General features: G+C 39.9%; 1 pseudogene across 1 annotated transcript; it reads left to right on the forward strand.

Annotated features, from left to right (window-relative positions):
- The first annotated feature begins 23,613 nt into the window (after nucleotides 1–23,613).
- LOC308609946 (cytochrome c oxidase assembly protein COX14-like) lies at nucleotides 23,614–24,588 on the forward strand (annotated as a pseudogene). The gene has a single exon. The product of its transcript is annotated as a cytochrome c oxidase assembly protein COX14-like (transcript).
- Nucleotides 24,589–27,450: the final 2,862 nt, after the last annotated feature.

Consider the following 27,450-nt stretch of genomic DNA (forward strand, 5'->3'; position numbering starts at 1 on the left):
AAGAGTGGGCCCTTGGGAGGCCAAATGTAGAACATCCTTGGCAAACTTAACTTGTCTTCCTTCAGAGAGTTCGACCTCATAGCAGGAATATAGACAGGCAAGGGCGTCATCCACAAGCAGTGGACAAGCACTGCCTTTTGGATTGAGGGGGACCAGTTTCCAAAAGTGACAATGTGAGATAATGAGAAACTATGGCATTAGCCAATTGATCAGACTCCAATTGAGAACAGAACCTGCTATAGACTGAATAAGTTATCTCTTGGGGTATCTGGGCAATTTATGGGGGAGTGTTCTACAAGTGGGACATAATGGGCTTCCTGCTAAAAGGGCTTTTGGGTAATTAAGCAATTGTTTGGAAAAAATAAAAGCATTGCAAATATATGTGTATTTGAGTTTATGGAGCAGGTTATACTAATTTTATTGGAAATGTTAATTCATCCAGGCAGCAATATTTATTGAGCATACACTTACTATGTGTCTGCACTGTGCTAAGAACTAGGGATACTGGCTATACTCCTAGAGTTTAGAGGGCATAGATAAGATGCTTCACAAAATAGACTGCTATGCAGTGGGGAGCATGGGTTCTGATGGGATTCAGAGAATAGACCCCTAATCTAGTCTTCAGATGAGGAGAAAGGAGATCAGGAGGTGCCTCTCCAAAGAAAGTAACATTTTAGGCGTAGAGCTGAAGTAGAGGCTATCCACATGAAGGGGATGACATTGTTCTAGGAAGGTGGAGACAGCATAAACAAGGCCCTGGAGATAAGAGGATGTGAATCTTTCAGGATTAAAGGCAAGTGTAATAGTTTGATGTGCCTGCAATAGAGTCAAGGTAGCAGGAAAAGATGTGGGATGAAGCTCTGGAGACATAGGCTTTGATCCTAAGGGCAATGATGAACCACTGAAGGGTGTTAAACAGGGCAGTGGCATGATTAAAATGTCTAGAATATTTTCCCTGGTTACAGTGTAAACAATGGACCAAAGAGAGGCATGATTTACCTGGTGACCATTAAGAGACTTGTTGGAGTAAGTGAGAATGATGGAGGGAAATAGATTTGAGTAAGGAGATACAAGTTTTCAGGACTTGATTGGGTTTTAGGGATGAGGGAAGAGAAAGAAAAGTACAGGATGATGCACTGTTTCTGACAGATGATACATCTGAGTAATTATAACATCTTTGTGCATATATATGGAGAAAAATGCTCAAGGCAACCCTTGCTATCCAAACTCGGGAACTTGAGATTCAAGTAATCTTTTGGATAATTTCTTGGCTATCTAAACTCCTGCTATTGGCTAGTTGAAACTCAGGAACAAATAGATTTGGATAACAAGATTTCTTTGGATTCCCTACCTAAAGCCAGGAACTGAAACTCAGGATTTAGACAGTAGTGTATTTGAAGTATATTTGTTTTTGGTTTTGTTTTTAAAGAAAGTTTTGTTTTTCCCTGTTCCTTGCCATATAGGTTCAATATTTTAGATAAAAAGAATTCTATATCATGAGATATGACGTTTATATTTTAATAAGTTGGTATTTAGGAGAGAGCTCCCAAGACGTATGGTATCAAATGTATTCATATGACAAAATTAAAGTTTTAAATATGAGTAGCTCTATTTTTTAGTATTTTTAAAATTTTTTTAATTAAGTAATTTTTTTAGTTATTTTATTTTTGGCTGTGTTGGGTCTTCGTTACTGTGCCTGGGCTTTCTCTAGTTGCAGCGAGTGGGGGCTACTCTCTGTTGTGGTGCTTGGGCTTCTCATTGCAGTGGCTTCTCTTGTTGCAGAGCACAGGCTCCAGGCGCACGGGCTCAGTAGTTGAGGCTTGCAGGCTCTGAAGTGCAGGCTCAGTAGTTGTGGCACACGGGCTTAGTTGCTCTGTGGCATGTGGGATCTTCCCAGACCAGGGCTCGAACCCATGTCCCCTGCATTGGCAGGGGGATTCTTAACCACTGCGCCACCAGGGAAGCCCTATTTTTTAGTATTTTAGTTTTACATAGTAGGCTTGTTAAGAACTAAGGAAATATATTTGCTATCAAGTGATCAATTTGACAAAAATCTATTATCTTTACACAAACCAATACAATTTTTAAAATATTCACCATTCTAAGATTTCAATGAAGAAAACAAAACAAATTTGATTTTAGGAACAAAGCACTTTTAGCAGAGTTTTAAAATAAAAATTTCTTCCGTATTCACTTCTGGTATAACAAGGACTTTTATCATTATTTGACTTATATGACTGCCATATTTTTTCTCAAGTTGACATAAAACGTGTGAAAATATACAAAAAAAGGCAGTGACGATCCTCTAGTATTCCAGCATAGTCTTTCAGAGTCAGAGGTGACAATATATATCAAACGTTAAGGACTTTTTGAGATTTGTAAGGGGATTTCAAAATGTTGAAAATATGAGTGAAAACTGTGATAGTATTTATATGGGATTGGATAATAGGAAAAAAATTTTAATTTTAATGTTTTCTCTCTTGGTAAGAATTCTTTGAGTGATAGATCACAAGTTCCCTTCCATAAAGCAAAAGCATACGTTTTTCCACAGACTACCAAACACATTTGGACATCTAGGTTGTAAATGTAGATTTCAGATAAGATTATACTTACGTATAATGTGGTCTGTCTCCTACTTCTCCACATCTCCTAAACACTCACTTCTCACAACACCTAGCCCTCTCAGCTGATGCCCCATCTCATTCAATTTTTTACTGGAAAAAAAAAAAAAGGGGGAGACTATCTCATCTCCTTCCACCATATCTATCAATTTACCTATACTTCCAGCCACCTTCTCCTTGACTCCTGTATCAAAATTGACCAATCACTCTGCTTCTGCCCTGGATCCTTTTGGCTCTCACTGGCCTAGAACTTCACTCCCCTCTCCTACATCAGCTCTATCAGGACATACCACCCCAAAATATGTCACTTTGGCATATTGATTATTTTGAGCCAAGGGCACTTAAGAAACAGCAGATGCAGGAAGGGCTCTCTGGCCTCCTTTTTTCTACCTAAAAAACACCATAAAATTTCGCATGAGAAAGATGTCCTTCCTGTACCAGGAAGAGAAGAAAACCTTTATCACCATAGACTGGGAATCAATGCTGAAATAGATCTCTACAAACAAAATTACTAAAATAACTCATCTGTTTTGCCCTGCTCCAATATATCTCGAAGCCACTTTCCTTTAATTTACTGCACCAGCCCAAACCCCTTTATCTTGTCATTTCTTCACAAGTTTATGGTGTCTTCGTCTAAAAGGTATAAAAGCTTTCTAATCTAGTCAATTCTTCGGGCCTTCAGTCTCTTGTAAAGGCCCCATGTACATGTAAAAATTTAATAAAACTTGTATGCCTTTCTCCTGCTCATCTGTCCTAATGTTAGCTTAATTCTGAAGCCCACCTGGAGACCCTAAGAGGGTAGAGAAGAATTTTTCCCCTCCTCCACTCCCATCAGCTTCAAAACGTGCCTCATCTCATACTTTATATCATCCCTCTTGACCCAATATTTACCCTTCAGCCACTATCCCATTTCTCCATTCTCCCTCAAAGCAGAACCTGAAAGAATTTTTCCTCAGTAGTGGTCTTCAAATTTTTTTGCTTAGAACACCCTAGAAGAATTTTGTAAAGCTGTGTACCCCCTTGGCACGTTATTAGTTTAACGTTTAAATTTTTCACATTGTTTAGATAGTTGCAAAGGCCGTAATTTCCAGAATATTGTAAATATTGGTGCTTTAACACTGCCACATCAGTCTTTAAAATATATCAGTAAATCTAAATATGATATTCATCATTCACTAAACAACCAAAAACAATTTAAAAAACTCATCTTTAGCACACAAATTTTACATCATTCCTTTTTTTAAATTTAACTCCTAGTTCTAATTCACTTTCTTCACAGAATTTTATCCTAATGTAACATATCTTATGCTTCAAAGTCTTCTATTGATTACCTATCATACTTTTTTGAAAAAAAATATATGAAATTAAAATGTTTACATTTTTCCGGTGACCAGAAGTCTCTAAAAGTTAAAGTGTCTTGTGGATTTGTTGTAATTATTAAAACATAACAGATCAAAATCACATTGAAGTAAAATTTTATTGGAAATGCTATCTTAAGTGAAATGAGTAGATTTTTTTGATTGGCTTATATTTCTCTCTCTCTCTCTCTTTTAAAAAAATTTTTTTTGGTTGCATGGCTTGCGGGATTTTAGTTCCCCAACCAGGGATCAAACCCAGGCCCTTGGCAGTGAAAGCGAAAGCGCGGAGTCCTAAACACTGGATTGCCAGAGAATTCCCTGATTGGCTTATACTTTTGAGGATACCTTACTGCTCAGAATGATGCGGCTCAGCATCAATTAAATTCCAATTTTTCATTTTTATGTGATAAGAAACTTGTTCACATTAGTAAGCAGACAGAAATAGAAGAAAATCTGTTGCAGCAATATCAGTCATTTCTTTGGACTCCTAAATTAATGCCCCAAATGACTCTGTGTACTATTATCACATTATCATCTATCATCTTCTTCAATTTTGTTGAAAGGATATGAAAACACCCAACATTCAAAATAATTTATTGGAGTTACTGCTTTCTCAACTCAATGTCAATGTTGTGAATTGTCCCTCTGCTTGTCATCCCTGGACATTTTGCAGCCTGGGGCAACATGCCATTGTTATACAAGGAGGAAATGTATGCCTTTCTTTTGGAAAAAGGGCAAACAGTGACTGAGGAAGCTGAAGTGGGAAAGGGGAACCTGTGCCCACAACACAGGCCTGCTCTTAAGAAAAGTGTTTTTAGGAAAATGCAATTTTAGAAAAGAGTTTATATGAAATTGAGGACCTGAAAATTAGTCCCTTGGAAAGTCTTTGTGTGCCCTAGTTTAAAGACCACTGGTATACACATGCTTTTTCTACTGACTCCTATTCTCTCTTAAAATCCACCCTAGGGCCTCCCTGGTGGCGCAGTGGTTGAGGGTCCGCCTGCCGATGCAGGGTACACGGGTTCGTGCCCCGGTCCGGGAAGATCCCACATACCGCGGAGCGGCTGGGCCCGTGAGCCATGGCTGCTGAGCCTGCGCGTCCGGAGCCTGTGCTCCGCGGCGGGAGAGACCACAACAGTGAGAGGCCCGCGTACCGCAAAAAAAAAAAAAAAAAAAAAAAAAAAATCCACCCTAACTGCACCTCTGACCCCGCAATGCCATTGAAAATACTTTTACAAAGGCCATCAACAATATCCACATTGCTAAGTCCAAATAAACATCAAGAGTAAGAAGTAGTTATAAGCTTCAGGAAAAGATAAAAAGAAATTCTAATGCAGAAATCTGACCCAAAGTTGCTATTAAAGAATTTACTCTCACAGTGGTCGAACACAGTGCACCTATTTTATAACTAACTTTATAAATAAAGACCAGGACACGGGATACTTTAGTTTAGGGACAGGTCTCCTGATCCAACTGGCTCCAAGCAGGAGCGCCATAGTTGTGCAAAGCTGCATTTATGCAGCCATGGCTCTGGTCCATTTTCTGAAATAAGCTGGCCCATTAGAGCTTTGATGAAGTATCTCACCAGTCATTGGCAGCTTCTGAAATGGTAGGAAAACCTGCGTGTTTTGAAGAAACATTTGGCTCAGCCATCGCTATCTCACCCTCTTCTTAGCAGGTACTATCTGACATTTCAAACTATTATTTAGAAAGGGAAATTTAAGATATTAAGGTAATGTTTGGCAGGACTCATTAACAAAAAATTCACTGGTCCCTAAACAAACTTCTCTCTTTAGGCCACATATAACCAGGTATTGAACACAAGATGTTTTGCGGGGAGGGGAGAGTGGAGCCAACATTACAGCTTCTTATTGGGGAAAACAGTCCTCAGGCATCCAGAACCGCCTCTCCAGAATTCAGTTTAAAAACCTTGGGCATTACCTCTAGAGCTTTCAAAAAGCCTCACAAAATGCAGACACGTGACTGGTGCAGCATTCTTTTTGGAGTCGATAGTATCCTTCGATAAGGTTTAATTCTCCATCGCGTCAACCAAACGGGGAAAATCAGAGCATCTTTTTCTCCGTGAATAATAGATTCTTTTCCCCCAGCCTTTTCTATCTAGGAGCCTCTTCTCTCTCCGCCCCGCCCCTCTCTGTCGCAGTCTATGGAACATTAAAAGTATATAGCTTACTATTAGACTCCTGACACGCTTGAAAGTCATTTATCATCTACTTCCTCCTCAATATAAAGCATCAATTTGAAAGACTCGCTGTAGACACTGTTTAGAGAGGGGCGGTGATGAATACCCGCTGATGTAATGCAGTGGGGTTTTTGTTTGTTTAAGAGCCACAGGAAGAAGCCTGGTTTTGTAGTGGAATTCCTTCTTCAAATCAGGGATGATGTTTCAGGACATTTTCCGACAGCAGGGGTCCACGCGAGGCTCGCAGCGCCAGCAATCCGTAGCAGCAAACGCCTTCAGTTCTTTGCGGGAAATCTCCCAGGAAGTCAGGTTTAGGAGCATGCGCACACAGATTTTGCGTTGGAAGCAGGGGAGCATGCGCAACAGATGTACGGATTCCGGCGAGACTCTTCCGAGCATGCGTCATCGGGTCTGGCGCCTGTCGCAGTGGTCAGAGACTCCTTGCGGATTCCCGTCCCCACCGCCACCGTGGCCGGATTCCAGGCTCGTGGCAGAAAGGCTGGTGGTATATTCGTTTTTATGACTGAAGTTTTAGCATCTTTTTTTCCTTCTTAAATCATTTTTTCCCAAATACAAATATATAGAGTACGCCTTGTAAAATATCTTAACAATTTACGTTCAACAACCCACTAGAAAAATAGGCAAAGGACTGGAGAACAAAGACTTCACAGAAAAATAATTACAAATACGCTTTAAACATACAAAAAGATGCTTAGCATCAGTTGTGATAAGAGAAGGCAAATTACACTGAGATACTATTTTTCACTCATTGGAATGGCAAACATTGAAACGTTTGGCCATATACTGTACTCTGTAGGGGTATATGGGGAAACGAGCGCTGCCTCACAGTGCAGATGGGAGAGCAGAGTGTCGCAACCCTTCGTGGTTATCAAACCACAGATGCGTTTACACTTTGATCCAACAATCCCACTTTGGGGAATTGTTCCTATAGATACACTTGTTTCCATATGAAATGACATATGAAGTTGTTTATTGTAATTAGCAAAAGGTTGGAAACTACTCAAGTATCCATCAGAGGACCGGTTTTGAAAACAGTAGTACAGGGACTTCCCTGGTGGCTCAGTGGTTAAGAATCCGCCTGCCAATGCAGGGGACAGGGGTTCAATCCTTGGTCCGGGAAGATCCCGCAAGCCGCGGAGCAACTAAGCCCATGTGCTACAACTACTGAGCCTGTGAGCCTAGAGCCCGCGTGGCACAACTACTGAAGCCTGCGCGCCTACAGCCCGTGCTCCGCAACAAGAGAAGCCACCACAATGAGAAGCCCGTGCACCTCAACAAAGAGTAACCCCCGCTCGCCACAACTAGAGAAAGCCCGCGGGCAGCAGCAAAGACCCAATGCAGCCATAAATAAATAAATAGATAGATAGTACATATACACAGTGGAGCATTATGCAGCTGTGAGAAAGAATGAGGAAGTTTCTTATTTACTGATAAGGAAAGATCTTTAGGATATCTTGCTAAGTAAAAAGCCCAGGTACATATCTGGGCTTTTTACTTTGCAAGTAAGTTAGATATGCCTTTTGTGTAGGAAAGGAGAATAAGATTCTATGACCCTTTCTTTTTTCCACATAAATTCTGGAAAGATACATAAGAAACGAATAATCATGATTTCCTGTGGGGTGGAGGGGAAGACAGAGACAGGGTGAGGGACTTCTCAGTGTATGCATTATAATGTATTGCTTTTTTTTTTTTTTTTTTTTTTTTTGCGGTACGCGGGCCTCTCACCATTGTGGCCTCTCCAGTTGCGGAGCACAGGCTCCGGAAGTGCAGGCCCAGCGGCCATGGCTCACGGGCCCAGCCGCTCCGTGGCACATGGGATCCTCCCGGACCGGGGCACGAACCCGCGTCCCCTGCATCGGCAGGCGGACTCTCAACCACTGCGCCACCAGGGAAGCCCTGCTTTTTGAACCATGTGAATGTTATCCATTAGAAACAAAAATGAAATTATAGTAACTTTTTTAATGCAGAAATACGTAACATAAAAAATGAAAACTCCTCCCCTTCTAAAGGTAACTACTTTTTTTTTTTAATGTTGGGGGTAGGAGTTTTAATTAATTTATTTTTGCTGTGTTGGGTCTTCGTTTCTGTGCGAGGACTTTCTCTAGTTGTGACAAGCGGGGGCCACTTTTCATCGCGGTGTGCGGGCCTCTCACTGTCACGGCCTCTCCTGTTGCAGAGCACAGGCTCCAGACGCGCAGGCTCAGTAGTTGTGGCTCACGGGCCTAGTTGCTCCGCGGCATGTGGGATCCTCCCAGACTAGGGCTCGAACCTGTGTCCCCTGCATTAGCTGGCAGATTCTCAACCACTGCGCCACCAGGGAAGCCCTAAAGGTAACTACTTTTAATAGATAGGTGTATGTTCTTCCAACATCTTACTTGCTTTAATCTTAAAAGTATTTTTAAAAATTTAATTATGATGTATGCTATTTACATCCTTCCGAAATATGCAGGGAAGAGTTTTTAAAACCAATAGCTCTTGGTCTGTTATATGTTTAAATTTATGCACCATTTATGTTTGTTAGTCATTTGGATATCCTGTTGTGTGAAGTGCTCATTCAAGTCTTTCGCCCATTTTCTATTAGGTTGTCTTTTTCTTATTGGAGTAGTTCTTTATACATTCTGAATATATTTCCTTTGTACATGAACACTTTTTGGCTTGTCTTTTCACTTTAAATATTTTGATGAACAGAAGGTTTTAATTTTAATGTGGTTCAATTATCAATTTTTTTAGATAAGTGGTACTTTTTCTTTGGTCCTGTTTAAACAATCTGCTGTTAAACATATTTACTGAGCTCTTAATTTCTGGGGTTTTTTGGGGGCGGTGTTTGTTTTAGTTCTATAATTTCATTTATTTCTTTTAGTTTTCAGTGCTCTGTGCCAAAGTTGTCTTTTTTTGGAACATATTAAGAATTGCTATTTTAAAATCTATATCTGATAATTCCCCTTGCTGGTTCCCCTTTGGATCTTTTATTTTTTTCCCTTGATTTTCAAATATATCAACTTGTCTCCTTGTATGCCAGGCTATTTTTTTTGAAATGTGGTCATTGTCTATGAAAAGTTATAGAGATAATTTGAAGCCTAAAATAGTGCCCTTTCCCTCAAGAGAGAATTCATGTTTCCTTCTGACAGATGGCTAGGAACACTGTCAATCTCAGAACAACTTATTCTGTTCCAAAATTGAGATAATTCAGAATTGGGCTTTAGTGCTTATGAGAGCCTGTTCAACCTACTCCTCTAGTGTGACCCTTTGCATCCCAACCCAAAGCCTGAGGACTTGCCCTAAATCATGTTCCCCAACCCCATGAGTCTGTACAAAGCTCTGTCCAGCTTCTCAGCTGCATCTTCTGAAATTGGAAGATTGGCAGAGCCCCAAATACTGAACTCAGCTACCTAGCTTTCCATCTTTCTGTTTTCTCCTAAATCTTGGCGTGTAATTCTTCATGGCCTTATTTGCTCTCATATGCTTTAAAATAGATATTTTTTTAACAGATACTTTTAAATATTTTATCTGGCTTTTCCAGTTGTCCTCTAGGAAAATTGATCTAAATTGCCTATTCTGCAGAACTTCTTTTATAACTTAAAAAAAAGTTTCAAAGCTTCTTTAAAGAGAAAAAAAGTCTTTAGTTTTATGTTCTTTTTTTTGCATTTTTAGAGTACGATTGTGTCTTGGAGCTTTATTGATATGGTGAGTTTAAAAATAATTTAAAATATTTTACAGCTGATTTTCAGACAGACTTTTTAAAAGCTATGATTGTCCTTTAAATCAGAAGCTCTCAGGACTGAAGGGCTGTGTGTTGAGGTCATGGGTGATGGAGTCAGAGTTGGAAGTGGAGGGTAAATGGACTACCTTAGACAGAGCCTATTTTGACAGCTGGATGTCTCTTTTGTACTGAAACTTCTCGGTCTTCATCTCTAGCTCTCAGTAGTGTTTCATGCAGGTGACCACTCCATTCTTCATTTTCTCTGAGACCTTATTCTTCTCCTTCTCTCTCTCGTTCATGATCTCTATTTTGCTGACTTATTTTCCTTTTCCCAACCTCTGGTTCCCTAGAGCTTAATCTTGGGGTCTCTCCTCTATCTAAACTCTCTTCCCAATTCATCTCGTGCAGACATATGACATTAAATATTTTCTGTGCAGAAAAATCTCAAATTTACATTTCCAGCTCAGATATCTTACCAGATCTTCTATCCCATTACCTCTTTTTTTTTTCCATAAAAAAAATTGAGTTATAACTTACATACAGTGAAGTGCACAAATCTTAAGCATACAGCTCAATGAATTTTACATGTATATACATCCATGTAGCCACCACCCAGATCTATACATGAGACATTTCTGTCATGCCTGAAGGTTCCATTGTGGCCTTTCCATTCAATACCCCCTTCTCAGAGGTCTCTAGTATTACGGCAGTTTTGCCTGTTCTTGTACTTCATATAAATGGAATGATACAGTGTCTATCTTTTTGTGTCTGGCTCCTTTCACTCAACAAAATGTTTTTTAAATGTATTTGTGTTGCTCTGTGTATCAGTAGTGCATTTTTTATTGCTGCTTAGTATTCCATTGTATGAATATTCCACAATTTGTTTCTTCATTTTCCAGTTGTTAGATGTTGCTTTCCCCCACCCAGTTTTTTTTTACTATCATGAATAGAGCTGCTATGTTATGAACAATTTTGTACATTCTTAAAAATATAATGCACGTATTTCTCTTTATCCCACCATACGCTTGGAAGATCTGATTGGCTGGCTTAGGTAATACAACATTCTAAGAGAGAAACAATGACCTTGACTTTTTCTTTCAAGTTCTTAAATTCAGTAGCAGTTTTTAAAAAATCAATACGTAAAATGAAGGTATTGGTTTTTAAAATCAAATCTGTGAAGATAACTGAAATTATCAGTAATGAACTTTGCAGAAAATTATAATTTTCTAATCCTAAGCAAATTTTCAAGAGAATTTGCCAATTTTTTTTTTTTTTTTTTTTTTTTTTGCGGTATGCAGGCCTCTCACCGCTGCAGCCTCTCCCGCTGCGGAGCACAGGCTCCGGACGCGCAGGCCCAGTGGCCATGGCTCACGGGCCCAGCTGCTCCACGGCATGTGGGATCCTCCCGGACTGGGGCACAAACCCGTGTCCCCTGCATCGGCAGGCGGACCCTCAACCACTGCGCCACCAGGGAAGCCCAAAAATTTGCCAATTTTATTGACTCCCTATCCCAATGATTTTCTTTCTTCAGAGAACCTACAAATCATTAGCAACTTCTGGGACAGGTGAAGAAACATGTGCACGCAAACATTTGGTTTCTTTATGCTGGTTGTAATTGCGCCAGGGGGACAAACAGCAACACGTGCAGTAGCCAAGACACTCTCAAACCACAGACCCAGTGCCTTTTGTTGACTACTTTAGCCCTTCTTCAGTGAACTTATTCTTTTCCTTTACTTCCTGGCTACTCAAAGTGTGGTCCTCAGGTGAAGAGCATCATTTTCACTTGAGAGCTACGTTAATTACCTGCCGTTGTGTAACAATTTATCCCAATATTTATCAGCTTAAAACAACGCACGTGTGTGACACTGTTTCTGTAGGTCAGCGTTCTGGGCAAAGCTCAACGAGGTCCTCTGCTTCACAGTCTCCCATAAGGCTGCAATCAGGGTGGCGTCCCAAAGTCTGCAATGTTGTCTGAAGGCTTGACTGCCACCAACCCTGAAAACAGCCAGTTTGGGGCCTGACTGAAGGAGTGCTGGATTATTTACCTGCTTAGGGCACCCACATGTCTCAGGCTAGTTCTGTATCAACACAGTGATTTTTCTTTTCTTTTTTTTTTTTTAAACCTCAGTGGTTTGATTGGATCACCTAATCCAATTCATCTGAACAGTTTCCAGCCTCCTTGCTTTTTCTCCTTCCTGACTACAATCTACTTTCCCATAGCAACCATAATGATAATAAAAAATAAAATTAAAAAGCTGTGCACATCACATCCCTACTAAAGCTGTCCAATGACTTCCCATTATTTAGAATAAAATAAATTTCTGTAGAATTCACAAAATCCCATATGATCTAGCTCCTGCCAGACTTTGACTCCAACTCAGACTACTCATCCCCTTGATTACTACACACTAGATGTACTGGCCTTCTTTTGGACTCTTGATTACACCCAGGTATTTCTCCTCAGGGTCTTTGCACTTGCTCTTCTCTCTGCTCCCAGATCTTCTCATAGTGGCTCCTTTTCCTCATTTAGGTTCTGGTCATGGAAAGTAGTCTCCATTCTTAATCTCTATCATTTAAGTTTCCTGATAGCATTACCCAAGATCTGAAATTCATGTTTGTTTACTCATGTTTAGGATGTTAGAAAGGGGCTCTCAGAATTTTAGCAGAGACTCCAAAGGCCAAGCATGGTATAGGAGGTAGTAAGTACTCCTAGAGCCCCACGCACAGTAAGGGATGGAGAAGTTGGTTCTTCCTACAACAGCAATCACCTACCCATAACCCATAAAAGAGTTTGAGGGAACTCAGGGAGGATTTCCCAGGAGAGATCATTGTCAGTATGCTCTGCATGTGTGCCCCTCCCATGGTTGTGGGGAGGGAGGGGCTAACCCCTCTTTGAAAGAGACTTCTTGGAGGGCTTCTGACGTACATACCCTGCTCAGGGTTGGATGCAGTTCTGTGGACCCTGAAGCTCTACTACATTTGGGACTTCTTTAAAAAGAAGAACATAAAGTTACAAATAAAATGAGGTATTAAAGTAAATATTTACTTAAGAAGACAAAATAAACAATTTATATAATTTAAAAATATACCACAAACAGATATCACAGATGTCACACATCCAGAAAAATAGATAATATTTTCTTTTTTTAAATATTTATTTTTATTTGGTTGCACCGGAACTTAGTTGCAGTAGGCGGGCTCCTTATTTGTGGCATGCAAACACTTAGTTGCGGCATGCATGTGGGATTCTAGTTCCCTGACCAGGGATCGAACCCAGGCCCCCTGCATTGGGAGCACGGAGTCTTAACCACTGCACCACCAGGGAAGTCCCAAGATAATATTTTCTTAAAATGAACTGCCTGACACATCTCAGTAATACTTTTTCTTCTGTGTTTTGGCTGCATGATCTTCAATCACCTCTTCGTATGACATTGACTGTGTACATTCCTGCCCAAGAGAGAACTTCTTTCTGACCAGTGAGCTTTCCAATGAGTCCTCTGCTTACAATGATACAAGTCAAATAACTAGACAACTCTCCCACACACTAGCTTCTAGCTCTTTATATTTGAAACTTGTTTCTCCTCCGTTGTTAAAATATTTCCTGTAGGACACTTTCATATTGTTATCCAGCCCTGGCCTGGCACCTTTGTTTCATGTTGTAGGGCCAGTGAGCCCTGTGAGTGGTAGGGAGGAGTATTCCCTACCAGGAAGCTATTCCTATACCAGGACAGCTAGCAATAATTTCACTATACATGGAAGTAACTGGAAATCATATAAATGTATCCCATTGAACCCAAACTGAATATATCCCCAATTCAACTTCCCCAGATTTCAGAATGGCTGAGAGCATTCTAACTCCACCCAGTATCACCCAGAGTGTTAGAGAGGAAGTCTGAAGTGGAAAGAAACAGCAGTGATTCACTGGTCAAGGCTTTGTCAGACCCCTCCTAGAGAAGGGGAGATGCCCTAAATTAGTTTGAAGATCTGATCATTTCACTGGGCTAGGATTTTAAAAGTCAAAACAAAGAGAGTATTCATTTATTTATCCACTTATTATCTAAGAGGTGGGGGCAGGGAAAACATTATGCAGCAAAGGGATCTTATCTAGGAGAGATGGGAAAGAAAAAATACTTTCTATTTGCACCTATAGAATCCAGCTCATTCCACAGATGTGCCTTCTGTGTCTCTTAGAATCAGACTGCACCATGAAATGCAGGTGCCTTGTCTGCCCTGTTCACCACAGTATCCCCAGCCCATGGAATAGTGCCTGCCACATAGCAGGTCCTCAATAAATATTTTTCAAATAGATGCCAAACTCGGAGTATACAAATATAAATAAGCTTCAACCCCTTTCCTCAAAGAACTCAGTCTAGTGGGTACTGCAGACAGGAAAAGAAATTATTTCAGTGCATCACAGTAAGCACTGAAGAGCACTGAGGGTGGCTGGGCAGCAGGGAAGGCTTCTTGGACAACATGAGATGAACCCTGAGGAAGGATTAGGAGTTCAGGCTGGGGTGACAAGGGTACGGACAGGTGTGCAGCAAGAGCACAGCACCACAGTTTTAGAGAATGCTAAGAATCGCAATGGGAAATGAGGCTGGAGAAAAGAGGCGGAGACTTGAACCGAAAGCTTATTTGGTAGGTGATGGGGAGCTGCTGAAGGGTTTAGGCCAAGAGTGGCGTTACCAGGATTGTATTTGACTACAATAACTTTGATGAGTTGGTAAGTGGTGAGTTGAAGAGGAACAAATTCAGAAGCAAGGAGACCAGTTAGGCAGCTCTTGTAATAGACTAGGCAGGGTTAATGACATCCTGACTGACCCGGGTCACAGGTGATACAGATGGAAGGTGGAATGGTTTGGAAAACAAGTAGAATGTCAGTCAGCTGGATTTGGTCATTATTGGATACACAGGGAGAAAGAGCAAGGAGTCTGTGCTGACTTGCAAACTTCTGGCTTGGGACGGAGAAGCTGGTGAAACTTTGAGCTCAGGGGCAGGACATGTTTGTTAGGTAAGACAAAGTTCAGTTTTGGACTAGTTGGATGCATTTTAAAATTTACTGTCCTTTCTCTTTGTTACCATCCCATCCATCCCTTTTTCGTTTTTTGTTTTTTTTGCAGTATGCGGGCCTCTCACTGCCGTGGCCTCTCCCGCTGCGGAGCACAGGCTCCGGACGTGCAGGCCCAGCGGCCATGGCTCACGGACCCAGCCGCTCCGCGGCATGTGGGATCTTCCCAGACTGGGGCACGAACCCGTGTCCCCTGCATCAGCAGGTGGACTCTCAACCACTGCGCCACCAGGTAAGCCCCCCTTTTTCATTTTTATACAGTTTATTCTCTAGTGAAACGAATCAAGGCATTTAATCCTTTTTCGTTGCTAGCTCCAACATTGGTTTTTCCACCCCCTGACTTTCTTCATCTATTCTTGTAATCCATTTGCTGTTTTCTTGAGGTCTTTCTCTTTCAATATAGGCCATGAGTTTATTTTTCTTTGTGTAATCCTAGAAATAATAGTTCATGCCAAAGCCATGACAAAATGGGTCTGAATCTGAAGACACAGATGACATCTGTGATTTTGCACACACATGTGTTTTTGCAGAATTAATGTCTTAGGTACTGTTGCCTTTCTAGGGTGAAGGACAGCTATGACCCTTTGAAGTAGTAGGTTTGTCACCAACTTCCTGGTACAGGTAGTTGCTCTGCCATTTATGACGGTGGTTAATTATCAGCCAGAGAGAAAGATTCTCCTCCCCAACCTTTTTTGGCCTTCTGCTGAATCTATCAAGTTTTATTTATTTTCTTCTACTGTTTTGAAAATTATACTCTATATGCTTCTACCAATTAACCTTAAATTTTCAACTCATGTGCTTGAGCATATTTTTCTAAAACCATATAGAGGTAAGCATTTAGTTGAAAGCAATGGAGCCAGACTGCTAGGATTTGAATCCTAGCTCCACACAGAGTGGTGTGTGAGTTGGGAAAGTTGCAAAATCTCTTGATGCTTTAGTTTCTTCATCTGGAAAGTGGAGATGATAATAATGCCTAACTCACAGGGTTGTTGTGAGGATTAAATGAGCCAAATACATATAGAACACCTGGCAACAAGTGATAGATTGACTTTCCAAGTTGTTACTTTAAACTATAACCTTTGAGAAAATAGATGATATAGATGGAAATGTTGGCATAAATGCAAAAGTATGCAGTAAATAAAATAAAATAGTTTATTCTTTAAATCTGAGGACTTTTCTTGCTTATTATCCTAATATTCCATTTGGATTATATTTACTAGCTTGGGACATCCAGTTGGATTGCTGGCATCCTTTCCAGTGTGCTCAGGGGAAACCTCGGGGGAAAGAGGTCATTCTCACTGTTAACACTATAACTTGGCCTATAGTGTTTTATTTTTTTTAATTTAATTTTTATTTTATATTGGAGTATAGTTGATTTACAACGTTGTTATGGTGTTTCAAATGAACAAGAACCAGTCTTTGATGTTTATGTTGAACCCCAGATGGTCCCTTTTTTTTTTTTTAAGGACTTCAAATGCTTGGCTGGCTTACTTACTTACTTACTTACTTACTTATTTATTTATTTATTTATTTATTTATTTATTTATGGCTGTGTTGGGTCTTCAATTCTGTGTGAGGGCTTTCTCTAGTTGTGGCAAGCGGGAGCCACTCTTCATCGTGGTGCACGGGCCTCTCTTGTTGTGGAACACAGGCTCCAGACGCGCAGGCTCAGTAGTTGTGGGCCTAGTTGCTCCGCGGCATGTGGGATCTTCCCATACCAGGGCTCGAACCCGTGTCCCCTGCATTAGCAGGCATATTCTCAACCACTGCGCCACCAGGGAAGCCCCCATTTTTCTTTTTAATAGCTGAGTTAGGGATGCACTGTACAAGACCAGTTCATTTTCTTTTGTTTTTTTTTTTTTTTTAGTTGCGTTGGGTCTTCATTGCTGCACGCAGGCTTTCTCTAGGTCCCATTTTTCTGCCTTTGACATTTGTGTGGTACCTAGAGCTGTGATAGTCATCTCACAACTACGAGGGAGCCTGTTCATAAACAGAGGTGGCAAAGAGGAAAGATAGAAAGAATCTTGACCCTTGATGATGTCACTGACCCTGAAATTAATCAACCCTGGAGCCTTGTTACCTTCAGGCTTCTTGTCATGTGAGATGATAAATCTCTTGTCATTTAAGCTATTTTTAGTCACATTGTCTTTTCTTTCTTTTTTTTTTTCTTTGGCCATACCACATGGCTTGTGGGATCTTAGTTCCCAGACCAGGGATCGAACCTGTGCCCCATTCAGTGAAAGCGTGGAGTCCTAACCACTGCACTGCCAGGGAATTCCCTAGTCACATTTTCTATTACTTACAGCTGAAAGCATCCTGAAAATGTAAAATATTACATGTCCCATATTCTGTTTAATAAATTATTATGGGTTTATTTTCAGTATTTAAAAATGATTAATATATCAATACAAATTTTAAAATTTGTCAGTTTTAATTTGTAATATAGCAAATATTAATAGTTACAACCTACATAAACAAAACTTTTGGGGTCTTTAATAATTTTTAATAGTGTAAAGTTTCTAAGACCAAAAAGTTTGAGAACTACTGTATATATTATTTCACTATACAAATACACTACATTTATTTTGGCTGTTCTCATACTGTGAACATCTAGTTTGTTTCCAAATATTTGCTATTATAGCAAATACCATAGGGACAATTTTTTAAAGTTTTTTTTTTTTTTTTTTTTTGGGGTATGTGGGCCTCCCACTGCTGTGGCCTCTCCCGCCGTGGAGCACAGGCTCCGGACGCACAGGCTCAGCGGCCATGGCACACGGGCCCAGCCGCTCCGCGGCATGTGGGATCCCCCCGGACCGGGGCACGAACCCGTGCCCCCCATATCGGCAGGCGGACTCTCAACCACTGCGCCACCAAGGAAGCCCCCTAAAAGTATTTTTATATTTATTTATTTATTTATTTTGGTACGTGGGCCTCTCACTGTTGCGGCCTCTCCCGTTGCGCAGCACAGGCTCCGGACGCGCAGGCTCAGCGGCCATGGCTCACGGGCCCAGCCGCTCCACGGCATGTGGGATCTTCCCGGACCGGGGCACGAACCCGTGTCCCCTGCATCGGCAGGAGGACTCTCAACCACTGCGCCACCAGGGAAGCCCTAAAAGTATTTTTAAAAGCTTTGTTATGGAAAGTTTCAAACATATACAAAAGCAGAGAGAATAATATAATGAACCCAGTGTTTCCATCACCCAGATTCAACAACTATCAACATATGGATAATCATATATCATCCAGATCCTCCATTTTCCCCATCCATATATTTTTTTAAATTTTATTTATTTATTTAATTTTGGCTGCATTGGGTCTTCGTTGCTGCACACAGGCTTTCTCTAGTTGCGGTGAGTGGGGGCTACTCTTTGTTGTGGTGTGCAGGCTTCTCGCTGAGGTGGCTTGTCTTGTTGCGGAGCATGGGCTCTAGGCGTGCTGGCTTCAGTAGTCGTGGTGCGAGGGCTCAGTAGTTGTGGCTCGCGGGCTCTAGAGTGCAGGCTCAGTAGTTGTGGCGCACGGGCTTAGTTGCTCCATGGCATGTGGGATCTTCCCGGGCCAGGGCTTGAACCCGTGTCCCCTGCATTGGTAGGTGGATTCTTAACCACTGCGCCACCAGGGAAGTCCCAGGGGTTTTTTTTTTGTTTGTTTTTGTTTTTGTTTGCGGTATGCGGGCCTCTCACTGTTGTGGCCTCTCCCGTTGCGGAGCACAAGCTCCGGACGCGCAGGCTCAGCAGCCATGGCTCACGGGCCCAGCCGCTCCGCGGCATGTGGGATCCTCCCGGACCCGGGCACGAACCCGTGTCCCCTGCATAGGCAGGCAGACTCTCAACCACTGCGCCACCAGGGAAGCCCCCAGATTATTTTTAAAACAATCCCAGGCATCATGTAATTTAATCTGTAAATGTTTCTGTATATTCCTCTAAAAGATAAGAATGTTTTAAAAAACATAACCACAATACCTTATCACACCTAAAAGCATTTTAACACTTCCTTGATATTATTAACTACCCAATCAGTGTTCACACTTCTCTGAATGTCTTATTTCTTTTTTAGTACAATTTGTTTGAATCAGGGTTTGAATGAGGTTTACGTGTTGTAGTTGTTTCATAGGTATCTTAGATCTCTTTTAACCTATGGTTTTCCTCTCTATCATTTAAAAAATCTCCTTTATTTCTTGTTGTTGACAAAACCAGGTTATCTTCCTATACGATTTCCCTGTAGTCTGCGTTTAGATGATTGCCCCCTGTGATGTTGTTTGACATGTTCCTCTAGCACTTATGTTTCCTGTAAACTGGTAATTAGATCTAGAGGCTTGTTCAGATAGAGATTCAAATTTTTTCAAGGAAGTGTGGTAAGACTACATTATAGGTGTTGATGTGTAATCCCATTAGGAGTCTAATTGGTGTCTGATTGTCTCTTTTTTTGTGATGTTAATAGCAATGCCTATATCCATTGGTACATGATGGACTGAAAAATGATAATATCTGAGTTCTAATATAGTTCTCCTCTGTTTATTATCTGAAACTCTTATCCAAAAAAAGAAATTTCTAATTATTTGGTTATCCTGAAATAGAGACCATATAAGAAAAACAGAAAAATACTTGATTTCCCCCCCCCTTTATTTACTGGTTTAAATAATAAGCTGGCTCCCTAGCATCCTCCCAAGGTGAATAATGATACTTTGTTTCATGTTGTTTAAAAGGACTGACAATACCAAGGGGTTGTTGCGGGGATGGAGCAACTAGAGCTTATACACTGCTAGGGGGGATATAAATTGTTATAACTACTTTCGAAATCTGTCTTATGGTATCTTCTAAGGCCTATATATGACCCATCTAAACCATTCTATATAGGCAACCGAAATGAGTGCTATATCCACCAAAAGATATGTATAAAAATGTTCATAGCAGCACTATTCATAACAGCCTCAGACTGGAAACAACTGAACTGTTTATCAACAGTAGAATGGGTAGACAAATGGAGGTATAATCAGAAAGTGGAATAATACATATCAAAGAAGAAAAGAACAAGAGATTGCCATACACAGAAACATGGATGAACCTCACAGATGTAATGTTGAGTGAAAGAAGCCATACACAGAAAAGTATATGCTGTATGATTCCATGTATATGGAACTCAAGAATAGACAAAACTAACTTATAGTAATAAAGGTCAGAATAGTGGTTATCTTTGGGGGATACTGTCTAGAAGGGAGTGTGAGTGTTTTGGGGAAGATGTTGGGGAAATGTTCTTGTAGCTACTAGAACTTACTATATGTATCAGTGTTATGCTTCAACAAAAAGATTTTTTAAGACAAAATAAGAATATATATCTGTATTGCTTATATGCCTAAAGACATTCTGGAAGAAAACACCAGAAACTAATAACAGTGGTTTCCTGGGGATGAGATGGATGCTGGTGTGGAAACTGGACAGAATGGGTCAGGGCTGTGTGGGAGACGTTTTTCCCATGTAACCTCTCTCTTTTTTTAAATTGATATAGTTGACATAACATTATATTAGGTTCAGGTGTACAACATAATGATTCAATATTTGTATATATTGAGAAATGATCATCACAATAATTCTAGTTAACATCCATCACCACACATAGTTACAAATTTTCTTCTTATGATGGGAAATAACCTTTCTATATTTAAAATGTTTTGAGTTGTATGAATATATTATTATCTAAAAGTTGGTTATCTTGGGACTTCCCTGGTGGTCCAGTGGCTAAGACTCCGTGCTCCCAATGCAGGGGGCCCGGGTTCGATCCCTGGTCAGGGAACTAGATCCTACATGCACGCCTCAACTAAAAGGTCCTGCGTGCTGCAACTAAAGATCCACATACTGCAAGGAAGATCCTGCACACAGCAACGAAGATCCCATGTGCCACAACTAGGACCCAGTGCAGCCAAATAAATAAATATTTTAAAAAGTAATAATTATAAAAAAATTTTTTTTAAGTTGGTTATCTAGTAGAATCCTGTTTCCAAATGGATCCATCTCATTTTTGTCACACAGGCATCTATTGTTTGTTTCCCAGCCTTTTGCTCTTTTTCCAACAATCATGAAATATGACATATGGAACAATTATTGGGAAAACTGACATTTTTGCTTTGAATGTTTACTAAAAGTCCTAAACATTGAAAGCTCAAATATTCTACAAAAGCAGCATATTCAAATGTCAAATTGTTATAGATATGTTAATTATAGGAAATATTATATGTCTCACCCACTCTCGCTTTTGATACCTGCAAGTACTGATTGAATTTGCCCCATTTGTCCTTGATAATAAATAAAATTAGCTGGAGTAGAACAATGTTGACCACAAAATCTTTTCATTCTTTGTGATAAATGATTCCTCCCAAGACAGGACTTGTCTTGGTCAAAGTGCCAATACCCAATTGTAGACATCTTTAGAGCATGTGTGCCCTAGAGAGCAAACAGGTCTCAGTCTTCTAAACAACCCTCTCCCCTACTGACAGTGATACAATGAACTTGAAGGGGCCCATAGCAAAAGGGATACTGAGGACAGAGCCAGATAGAGTGAGAAAAAAGTACAAGATAATTTCACAGTTGGTTCCACCAAGTAGAAATAACCAGTGTGAAAGTGATAAATTATAAAGATGGGGAAATTAACCTAATCCATTTGCCAAAAACAAACAAAAAACCCAAAACTCCCAGCAACTTCTCTTGTCACATAGTTAATTAAAACTTGAACAAAAATTAGTCTTAGTGTATTACCCCCTCGAACAAACATCATGATCCCTTTACAGATCTTCAATGGCATACTTTCCTTTGTTTTTCTTGAGAAACACCGTGACTCCCCTTCTTTTCAAATATTTATTAGACCTCTTTTCAAATGTATTTGATCAAAATCCTCTTTTCAAATAGTCTCTTTGCATTTTGATTACTTTTAATAAGGTCCACTTTCCCCACCCCTGCTGAACATCAGACATTTTATCTCCCCTGAGTGTCAAGAGACCCCTCTGCCCTTGCTCCCAAGACAAATCTTGAAAGGGGTTTGGGGTCTACTCAGATGTAGAATAAAGCCTGTAATTTTGATGTGTTAGGAAATGGGGTTTGGGATTTTTTTACCTCTTATAATTCCATGGGTTGGCTTAGATCAACTGGGTGGTTGGGATCTGTTCCACTTGGTGTTGGCTGACGCTATGGTCTGAATGTTTGTGTCCCACCAGAATTCATGTTGAAATTCTAACCGCCAAGGTTATTAGGAAGTGAGGCCTTTGGGTGATTAGGTGCTAAGGCTAGAAGTAGAATGATCGGGTATAGAGAATGCATTAGGATGTGCAGGATGGGTGTGCCGCTAACCCCCTGCCATAGAGTGGGCTGTTTTCTTAAAACTATGCCTATAGCCTGGCTGTGCTGTTTACCAAACTTCTATGTAAATGAAGGAAAAATATAAATGTAGACAAAGAGGAAGAAGACAATTTAAAATGTTTGAGTAAATCAACAATAGAAGGATAGAAGATGTGGGATTAAGAATAAGTGTCTTGGGGGCTTCCCTGGTGGCACAGCGGTTAAGAATCCACCTGCCAGTGCAGGAGACACGGATTTGATCCCTGGCCCAGGAAGATCCCACATGCTGCAGAACAACTAAGCCCGCAAGCCACAACTACTGAAGCCCACGTGCCTAGAGCCCATGCTCGGCAACAAGAGAAGCCACCGCAATGAGAAGCCCACGCACCGCAACGAAGAGTAGGCCCCGCTCGCCACAACTAGAGAAAGCCCGCGCACAGCAATGAAGACCCAATGCATCCAAAAATAAATAAAATTAAAAAGAAAAAAAAAGGATGTGTCTTACTTCAGAGAAAATTTGGAATTAAAAAAATATATGTTCAAATTCCAGTAGTGGGTCATCCTACAATGTATCTGACCTGTTGTCCTGAAAACAGTCAAGGTCGTCAGAAACAAGGAAGGTCTGAGAAACTTTAATAGCAGAGAGGAGTCTAAGGAGACATGACAACTAATTATAATGTAGCATCCTGGACCAGAAAAAGACATTAGACAAAAACTAAGGAAATCTGAAACAATTATGGACTATAGTTATTAATAATGTGTTGATGTTGGTTCATTAATTATAACAAATGTACCACACTAATGTAATATGTTAATAATAGGGGAAACTGGGTATGAGGTATATGAGAACTCTCTGTACTAACTTCTCAAGTTTTCTGTAAATTTTAAAATGTTCTAAGAAATAAAGTCGACTAAAAAAAAGTTGTTTTTTTTTTCCTTTTTTTACCCAGCAGTAACCAAAATCTTATACAGAGAGGAAGTATTAGGTAATCAGTGATGTACCATGATCATTTTTACCTTGAGATTGAAAAGGTAACAGAAAAGTTGAAAGTGTTTGATTAATGAAGTTTAAGCAAGTTTCTAAAAAACTAAATTGCTCAAATGGCAGATTTGTGAATCTGGGGTTTCTTTTAATTCAAATAGGGTAATAAAGGCTCGTGATCAATAAAGGCTTTGACATCTACAAGAGAGACTAACTTCTAGACTTAAGAAAATTGCTCTGGGCAGCCACTGTGGGCTCCAGCCTTGCTGCGGGGGGTTATGCTACGTCTGGCCCATGGGGCCCTAGCTCGCGTTGGGAGCTGAATCCTAGAGGGGGACAACATGCCAACTGCCAAGAAACTAGCTAACATTGGCTACAAGACCTTCTCCTCCTCCATGATGCTTCTCACTGTGTATGGGGACTACCTCTGCAGTGCACGAGCCTACCACTATTTCCAGCCTCCCAGCTCCCAGTGCCAAGCTGCAGAAACAGAACACCTCGGGAGTCTTGTAGAAATGGGGGGCTTTTTGCCTTGAGCAGAGATGCCTGAGGCATGCTGTGGAAGGACCTCACCTGCAGTCATTTCTGAGTCAAGAGGACCAGGGCTTTAATGGTTTTCGAATCCTGCTGTGAAAATGTGCCCATGTTTTCTCTGGTACAGCCAGTTTGGAGAGGCTATCGAATCATAACAGGAATGGGAGGGTGAGGCACACTTACAGACGTTAAATATTTTGCCAAAAAAAAAAAAGAAGAAGAAAATTGCTTCGAATCAGAAAGAGTGCATGTATGGGAAATAGTGCTTATTTATGAAATATTTTTCTTAAAATTCAAGTCACATCATCGATGCATGTTTTTTTTCTAATTTTTTTCTTCCCCAAAGCAAAAAAAAAAAAAAAAAGCAAGAATAAGTGTTGGGTTCTTCAGATGATTGATTTATTATCCCCTTTTGTTATCCCCCTTTGTATAAGTTAATGAGACAAATTATAATGAAATCAAAGTGTTTTTTTAACAGTTTCTAAACCTAAAGGAGAATATTACTTTTGCCTTAACAAAGGTTGAGAGGAGACTAAATCTAAGAAACTAGAAATAAGGTGAAAAAAAAAAAGAGGAGGGGAGGAATAAATAGAAGTTAAAAATAATGGATCAATATGTGAGATATTTGGAGCCAAAAAGCAATGACACAAAATGGATGAGATTTAAAATAAAAGAGCCAGAAGCCAATAAGCTTTTGAAAATAAATGCAAAGATTAATATTTAATAAAAGTAAAGATTTAATAGTATCAGAGTTGTGCTCACATATTTATGTACAAATATGCCCATCAATGCTATGTATAAAAGCAGTAGGTTGTCCAACAATAAGAAAATAATTGCAATGCTTATATAAAAAGGAAAAATTTATAAGTATTAAAAGTCATCTTTTTGAAGATTATTGAAAGACATTGCAAAATGTTCATAATAAAAATGATATTAAGTTTAACAAAGTATATATACACTGGTTCCAATTTTTTAAATTATAAAATAGATATGGGTTTTCTCAAAATGCTAAACACAGAATTACCATATGACTCAGCAATTTCACACCTAGGTATTTACCCAAGAGAAATGAAAACATGTCTATGCAAAAACTTACACATGAATGTTCATAGCAGCATTATTCATAATAGCCAGAGTGGAAACAATGCAAACGTCCATCAACTGATGAATGGATAAACAAAATTTGATATATTCATAGGATATAATGTTATTCAGCAATAAAAAGGAATGAAATACTGTTACATGCCACAACATGGATGAATCATAAAAACATTATGCTATATATATGGAATCTAAAAAAAAAAAAAGGTCATGAAGAACCTAGGGGCAAGACAGGAATAAAGACACAGACCTACTACAGAATGGACTTGAGGATACAGGGAGGGGGAAGGGTAAGCTGGGAGAAATTGAGAGAGTGGCATGGACATATATACACTACCAAATATAAAATAGATAGCTAGTGGGAAGCAGCCGCATAACACAGGGAGATGAGCTTGGTGCTTTGTGACCACCTAGAGGGGTGGGATAGGGAGGGTGGGAGGGAGGGAGATGCAAGAGGGAAGAGATATGGGGATATATGTATATGTATAACTGATTCACTTTGTTATAAAGCAGAAACTAACACACCATTGTAAAGCAATTATACTCCAATAAAGATGTTAAAAAAACAAGAAAACAAAAAAACATTATGCTAAGTTGAGAGTAGCCAAACACAAAAAAACACATATTGTATGATTCCATTTATACGAAATGTCAAGAAAAGGCACATCTATAGAGGCAGAAATTAGATTAGTGGTTCCTAGGGACTAGGGAGTGGAGAGTAGGGAGTGACTGCTAATGGTAGAGGGTTTCTTGTAGAGGTGATAAAAATGCTTTAAATTTAGATTGTATGATGGCTGTGCAACCACTATATATATGTATATATATACACACACACATACATATGTATGTACATATATCAGTATATATAATATAAAATATCAGTATATTTCAACAGTTTTTCTCTCTAGGTAGTGGAATCATGAGAGATTTTTGGTTTTTTTTCTTCATTTTCCAAATTTTCTACAATGAAAAATGCCATTTAAAACAAATAAATGAGGGAATTGGTAACCAGGTCTGAATGTGACCTGTGAACTGGTGCTGGTCCCTAATTGTCACTGGTCTGCAACTAAATGCAGAAATTGAGAGTAAATACGTAGAAACTTTAAATAACTATTTTACATTGCTGTGATATCCAAGTGTATCATTGCTTTAGTTTTTGTTTTACTAAAATATTGGTCCTCAGTGGACTGAGATTAAAAATAAAAAACCTGCTCCTTCACCACAGCGAGTTAGTGAAGCTCTGCCCTAGATAATTCCTTAATATCCTTTAAAGAAATGTTGAGATCAAAGGGTTGATCAAAACTAAAAACTAAGACATTAAAATAAGATATACAAAATCATAACAGTACAAATGATTTAGAGAAAATTATGTTTAGAAGGAAATAAAAGCAAAAAGCTTACAGATTGAACAGAATGAACAGAAAAGGAGAAAACAAAACCAAACCACTGCCATCAGTGGTTTTGAGCTCCCAAACTAAAGCACCAAAGGAAGTCTCCCATCTGCCCCTTGGTTAGGGCTGTCACTGCTTGTTACAGGTGCTGGGTTTTTGCAGGGATGGGAAATGGGAAAGGGGCTTGAGAACAATTTAAGTGCAAAAGCAGCCTATACAAACCCTGAGGTAGGAAAGAATGTCGTATTGCCTCTTCCCTGGGTTGGATTCCTGAGGTCAGGAAGGCTCCCAGGAACCGATGAATCAGGTCAGCTTTAACACTCTTCTCAGACATCTCAGGAGTGTAGCATCAAAACCGATCTGTTTTTCAAAGTCCATGGAATTTAATCCTCACTGACCGTGTAGCATGGGGCAAGGCAGAAGATGCTCAAATATGAGGCAAGAACATTCTCCTCTGCCTGTAGCCGAGCTATACCCTTCACGAACCAGAAGGGTAGAATAGGACCCACAGGGATGGTGGCTCAGTGGTGGCTGAATCCTCAACTCTATATTCTTCCATCCTCACGAAGCCTGCAAGACAGAGGGACTTCTAAAATGTGGCCTAGGATGGGTGTATGCACGGGTGTTGTGGCTATCGTGGTTGAAGCCAGGAATGTATTTACCCAATTTTGGTGGTTATAATGTAATATTAATAGTACACTGCTTCTGACATACTCTCTCTCAAAGACATTTCAATTTCAGATGGATAGATATTAGCTATAAAGTGTTGCTAAATCTTTTGCAGTGAATTTGTAGGCTCTTCTGCTTAACTGGCATTTTGGAATTGGTGCCTGTCTCCTTAATGAGAGAAGTGTTGTCTTGGTGTCATCACCTCTGCCAAGGGCAGCGTTTCCTGTTGTCTAGCTCAGTGTTACTTGTTCCGTGAGAAACAATGGGGTGATGAATGGATTGCCTAAAAACCTTATCAAGCTGCAGTGACTTTCTGAAGTTTTCAACAGTTTCTGTGTGAAAAGGTTAACTGTGAATCATAAATAATGAAGGTTTCTCAACAGAACGTTTCTCTTGTGTGGACATTATATGTACTGACATACTAGCCATTTACCTTGATGTTTAATATCATTTTTTTCTTCCTTCCTCTAGTAAGAAGTGACA

The sequence above is a fragment of the Mesoplodon bidens genome (genome assembly GCF_964165515.1).
Source record: "Mesoplodon bidens genome assembly, contig: HAP1_SCAFFOLD_1070, whole genome shotgun sequence".
In the NCBI taxonomy this organism is placed as follows: Eukaryota; Metazoa; Chordata; class Mammalia; order Artiodactyla; family Ziphiidae; genus Mesoplodon; species Mesoplodon bidens.